We start from the raw sequence: 7050 nt of genomic DNA on the forward strand, positions 1-7050 counted from the left end.
CCATTCACACCCCCAAGCCCCAAGAAATAACAGCAGCGGGTTTTCCATTATTCCTACCGAAATTCAAATGTGTCACCACATTAAGTTATATCTATCTATCTATCTATCTGGCTATCTATCTATCTATCTATCTATCTATCTATCTATCTATCTATCTGTCACACACAATGTTTGTTTGTCTGCCTATTTTGCTGAAATACCTTGCCTATGTGGCTTCAAAAAGCACATAAAATAACTCAAAATTTAAAAAAAACCAGCTGGTTAGGCTTACTTCGCTCGCCAAACCATCTTTGCGCCCACCCCCAACAAAAATCTGAAGTGACGCCCTGACATCACTGTAGTTACTGTAAAGCCTAAGCTATTCAGATTTGATGAAAAACAAAATATGAAAAACAAAATGACATGAATAGTTTCACTGAAAGATTTAAGGGGTTTGCAGAGAACCAAGGTTGGCCAATGGATGATTGGGCTATTAGTTTCAGAGCATTACTAACATGTAAGGGGGCTGCAAGTTTTTCTAGTATGCCTTCTGATGAACCTCTGAACTCTGATAGACTAAACAGAGCACTTTTTAAGGGATATTAGGCAAATGAAAATTGATTTAAGGAGGAATCCCATAAGACTAAACCAGAGGAAGGTGAGACAGTATATCAGTCTGTAGCTTTGCTGCACAGATATTTCAGCAGGTGGACTAAAATGACTGAATGCCAGAAAAGTGTTATGATATAGCAGACTTTGTCATCAGGGAGCAGTTTATCAGCACTTCTTCAACTAACATATGCTATTACTCAGGGAAAAAGTACCAAAGGACCTTGGTGAGATAGCAAAACTTGCTGGTAGTGGGAGAACTAAGGGAGGACGTCGACATGGCCCAGTTGGAAGACTACAGCAAAGATGGTAAGCTGAAGCTGGCATATGGTGCTGAACTACTTGTTGAGATGGTAGCATGCAGATCTGAGAAATGCAGAGAGGGGCACCATAATTTAAAAATTTGTGAAGATTATGTAGGCAACAAGATACTAACAATGCTACAAGATACAAGTTGCATGTAGAAGTTTGGTAACAGGTGACAAAATTAGTACTTGTAGATTCAGTTGCCAAAATTCATGTGAAAACCCGTCACTATGTAGGAGAAGTGTATGCTAATAATGACCTTACTCATGAAAACATTTCCAGGAATAAAAGACCACAAAGAAGTGGTTAAAGCTGAGGCTGAGATGTTCAACAAAGCTGTAGGGACAGACAACCAAAGAAATAAGTCAGACAAAAAGTGAGTAGGGATGGATGTGGAAAAGGCTGTTATCAAGACCACAGGAGTTACAACCAGAGTCTAAGTCCAGTGAGAGAAATGCAAACTCAAACCACTAGCAGTAGCATCTAGCATACTGCATGTGGGAGCAGAGTAGCTAAGTGGAAGCATCCAAGTCTAGCCAAACAGTGGAAAAACGCCAACAATGATGCAGAATACAGGCTGCGGGGTGAATGAAGTTGACCTGTGAATCCACTGATGGGAGCTAGGAAGAATGCTGGCTGCATAACCAGCAGATTTTGCAGGTCCAGCAACCTTTGTTAGAAAGCTGCAATGAAGGGTCATGCCAGCAAAGTAGCACTACATGCTTTTAATAAAGAAATCATTCAAGAAAATTGCAGGAAACTTGTTTGGACCTGTATCACCAGAGTCTGAGAGGGACAACATGTATATCCAGACAGTGGGAAACTTTGCTAAGAAATACCCAAAGGCAGTAGCATGCCTTAATAAAGTAACCAAGCATACAGTGGAGGTACAACTCAGAGTTTTCACCAGGGTAAGATTCCCCAAGGAGATGCAGTTTACTTCTGAAGTGACAGAGAAGAGGAGTCATCTGTTTAGCACAAGCAACTGTTCTTGATGCTGTACAGTATATTATTATTATTCAGAAGAAGAAACCTGTTCATATGGAACAGGGCCACTGACTAGGAATTCAAGCTTCTAAAGAATATGGTGTTCATTAGGAGGAAGTAAGGGGAGATAAAGGGAAATACAGAAAGAAGAGATCTCACTTATTAAAAAAGAAAAAATAAATTGATAAGTTAATATATAGATATAAATGTATTAAAATGCAAGAATAGTATTAAGGTAGTAATGCATTGCATCTTCACTTGAACTTCTGAAGTTCCAGTTGCACAACATCATTGGGAGGCTGTTCCACAGTCCAATGGTGTGAGGAATAAACGACCTCTGGAACCAAGAAGTTTGAAAGCAAGGCACATTTATTGCATGTTGGTGCTGTTATTCAGCGAATCTGGTTGCCCTTAGCAGGTAAAGGGGATCAGGAATCAGTTGTGAATGTGAAAGGCCTCTGTTAAAATACAACTTATGAAAAAGTGACAAACAAGAGACTATTCGTCAATGATCCAAGTCATAACTGCTAATATTAGGAAACAGACACTTACCACCACAAACAATGGCCACTCTATCTTAAAGAGATAAATCTCTGACAGAAGCAGACATCCACACCAGTGAACATTTTTCTAGCAAAGGAAGCACAGATGACCTTATAGGGTCCCACACAGACCTACACACACCTTTCATCTCACCTAGCCAGCTAATCTCCTAACAATGAGATCTCCACTCGCCAAGTGCACAAGTACAAGAAGCACAGCAGATGTCACGCGTCCTTTGCACATATATTCATGTTCATATTATTATGTTAATAAATGTATCAGTCTTAGCATAAGCATTACAATGTCAGCATTCCCGCTATACTTACATCCTCATTCATGTTTTGTAAATCAATTTATGTATGTCTTTCCATCCTCCAACACTGTTGGTTGTACTCTGACCTCTGTTTTGTTCACCTCGTATCAGGCACTACATTTCCACTCACAAGAGCTACTGACCTGTCTTTGTTGTTTGAATAAATCAATAAGTTTGTAGATGCAGCCCCTACACCCCTGTTTTGTTCACTCATGCCATTTTGCTACACCTGTCTTTGGTTTGAATGACCACGGAGTTTGTCCAGCCCAGCCAGCCACAATGATGACAGCCATTTCACAACAATGACACCATCGACATCCGCCACCTCCATACTCCTGGCCCCATTCACACCCCACAACCCAGAAGTGTGGTTCTCCAGGGCAGAGACAATCTTCCAATCGAAAAAATCACCTCCTCAATGTGCAAAGCAGATGCTGTCCTCGAATTCCTGCCAGACAACATTTTCGAGCAATTCACAGAATGGCTTGCAGAACTACGAACCCGTGTCACCTACGAATCACTGAGGGATTAGCTGAAGTTATCCTTCAGCATGCCACCTGCCCTAAGAGCCAAGAAATTCCTGAACAATGTGGGGGCAGCCATAGGAGACGAGCAGCCATCTCTTGCCTACAAACAGTTGAGTCGGCTCACAACACTACCCTCTGCAGACCGCCAACCTGAGTCAACCCTGGACCTGGTGAGAGAGGTCTTCCTCATAAAACTGTCCCACTAAACAGTGGCGACCATGACCAACGCCTCCACCTTGCCATTTGAAGAATTCCTAAAATTAGTTGATGCATTACACATGGCCCAAAAGGAAGTGGATCCCACCCAGCCACCCAGAGCAGCAGCAGCACGACAGCCCCAGGTAGTCAACCAATGTGGAATCTGACATCGACCCAGAGGGATTGGCCACCCCCATCCACAAGCAGAGCTTCCTCAAACAATTGATCAAAGGGAACACCAGATAGAAGAAAGACGAACCACCAGAGGGAATTTGCTTTTTCCATTGGAAATTTGGAAATAAGGTACGCAAATGTAACAAAGGATCCCTGTTTTCAAAAAACATGCAAGAGAGTCACATCCATGACCCAAACAACTAAATGTCAGTGGTGAGCAGACAGGTTGTCTCGTAAGAGAAGCTGTGCCTGCTTACCACTGTCATTTTTTCCAGACCCGAACTCAAGGGCTCCACATGTTTCTACGTCTGGGACAAAAGATCAAACACAGAATTCCTCATGGACTCTGGGGCATGCAAATCATTCATGCCAGCCAGCCTGCAAGAATGACTCAAGCCTGCCCCACCCACCAACATTCTTGTATCCACAGCAAGCAGAGCACATCTCATGATGCATGGGAAGCAAGACATGAATGTGGCATTCAACAGGAAATACTACAGTTGGACCTTCATCATGGCAGACATGATGATAGCTCTTTTAGGAGCAGATTTCCTAAAAGTACACGACATACGAGTGGACATAGCATCAAAAACAGCTCCAGCATCATTATCTCAACAGCTGTGCAAACAACCAACCACCACCTCGCCTTGCAACAGCATAGATGACAAACAAGCCATCGCAGCAGTTACCCCACCACCAGAGATACACCAACTTCTACGAGACTACCAAGATGTCTTCAAAGATGATCTGCAGCACGACGCAACCAAACCAGCAAAATACAACATCCAGCACCATATACAAATGGAAGGCCCCCAGTCCACACACTCTTCAGATGGTTAGCCCTAGAGAAACTTGCCTATGCCAAACAAGTGTTCAGGGAAATGGAGAATGCATGAATATGCCAAAAAGCCTCCAGCCCATGGGCATCCCTCTCCATGTGGTACCAAAACCCGATGGAACATGGGGCCTGTGCGGAGACTGCCAGTGGCTAAATGTCAAAATGAAGTCAGATAGATACCTTTTTGCTGAACATAGCAGATATAACCAACGAAATGAATAGAGCAAAGATCTTCACCAAGATCTGCTGAAGGGATACTTCCAAGTTCCAGTGGCAAAGGAAGATATAAAAAAGACAGCAATCATCACTCCCTTTGGCACCTACATGTTCAACTACAGCTGATTTGGCCTTCAGAACTCAGGAGCAACCTTCCAAAGACTTATGGACGAACTGCTGGGCGACCTTCCCTTCTGCGTGGTCTACGTCAAAGACATCCTCATATTTAGCCCCAACCTCAAACAATATCTTAAAGATGTCAAGAGGGTGCTGCACATACTTAAAGAAAATGGACTCGTAGTAAGGGAAGACAAGTGTGAATGGGCACAGAAAACAGTGGAATTCCTGGGACATCAAATAACCCCAGATGGTATTAAACCCCTCCCAGAGAAAGTAAAAGCAATCACCAACTTCCCAACACCAACATCGATTAAAGCAGTACAAGAATTTAAAGGATTAATCAACTACAAGGAAAACCTAAAAAATTAAATTGGCCAGAAGTTCAAGATGATACATTTCTTTCAGCAAAACAAGCAATAACCTCTGCAGCCACATTAGTCTCTCTTCTACCCCATAGGTCCCTCACTTTGATGACTGACATGAGTAGCACAGTGATGGGCGCAGTACTGGAGCCCAACACAGATGATGGTCGTTGGCTGTTGGTGTTCTTCAGCAAGAAGTTAATGTCAGTTGAACAAAAGTATCCCACATTTGACAGGGAGCTCCTAGGAGTTCACAAAGCTGCCCACCACTTCCACCACATGCTCAAAGGAAGGCAGTTTGTCATACAAAGGGACCATCAACCCTTGGTGCATGCCTTCACAAAGACAGCAGACACATGGTCAGCACAGCAACAGCATCACCTATCAGCAATAGCTGAACACTCCTGCATCATCAAGTATATGAAGGGTTCAGCAAACACCATAGCAGATGCATTTTCAAGAAACTGCATCCACAACATCCAGCTCAGAATAGCCTTCCCATAATAGCAGAGACACAGAGATGACGTGGACCTACAGTGACTGCGGCGGGACAACCTCGCCCTTACGTGGAGTGACCTGTCAATCAACAATGGAGAGATAACCATCGCCTGCGAAACAAGTACTGGATGACCTCACTCCTACCTGTCACAAGGTCTCAGAAAGAAGGCTTTCAACCTCACCCACAACCTGTCCCACCCATCAGGCTGGAAAACCACTCAAATTTTACCAGAGCAGTACATCTGGTGGGGGATGAAGAAGGACATAAAAAATTGGACGAGAGAATGCCTCCTGTGTCAGACGTCAAAAACAACAAGGCACATAGAGAGTGGAATAGGAGAGCTCCACACAACACACTGCCACATCACCCACATCCACGTTGACATAGTGGGGCCTCTAACACCCCTCCGAGGGGTAAAGATACCTGTTCACCATCATCAACAGAAATACCAGGTGGCCTGAAGCAATACTGGTGTGGCAACAGGTGGTGTAGAGTTGTGTGAAAGCTCTCATCTGATTGGTCAGTAGACACGGAGTCCCAGAGGTCATCATGAGTGACAGGGGGCAAACTTCATGTCTGCCTTATGGAACATTTGGTGACAAAGATAATACACATGATGGCCTACAACCCAGAAGCTAACAGCATCATCGTAAGGCTACACAGGTTGTTGAAAGCATCACTCACCACTAGATGCCAAGGTGGGAGTTGGAGAAAGGAGTTACCTTGGGTCTTACTGGTCCCAAGAACAACACTTCACGTGGCATTCAATGCACCTCCAGCAGAAGCCCTGTACAGCCAATCATTAACATTGCATGCCGACATCTTTGAACATCCATCAAACCAGCTTAACATCCCCATCTGACACCTGCAAAACATTAGAACAAATAATGCCCCCAAAACAACATACCACATGGCAAGAAAAGTGTACGTCCCCAATGAACTGCACAATGCAAAATATGTGTTCATATGGGTAGACACACAGAAACCCCCTCCCCAGTCTACTCAGGACCATACTCCATCATCCAGAGTAGACACAAAGCCTACCAAATGATAGTGGATGGCAGAACTGCATGGGTTTCCATTGACCGCCTATAGCCAGCATACCTCCCAAACACCAACCTACAACTGTAGGCCCCTCCAAGGGGGGCATCCTGTAGGGTCCCACACAGACCCACACACACTGTTCATCTTACCTGGCCAGCTAATCTCATAACAATGAGATCTCTGTGAGCCAAGTGCATGCATACAAGAAACACAGAAATGTCACTCATCCTTTGTACATATATTTGTGTTCATATTATTATGTTAAATCTATCAATCTTAGCATAAGCATTACAATGTCAGCATTCCAGCTATATGCATCATATCTTCATTCATGT

This window comes from Macrobrachium rosenbergii, chromosome 53 (genome assembly GCF_040412425.1).
Source record: "Macrobrachium rosenbergii isolate ZJJX-2024 chromosome 53, ASM4041242v1, whole genome shotgun sequence".
Classification (NCBI taxonomy): Eukaryota; Metazoa; Arthropoda; class Malacostraca; order Decapoda; family Palaemonidae; genus Macrobrachium; species Macrobrachium rosenbergii.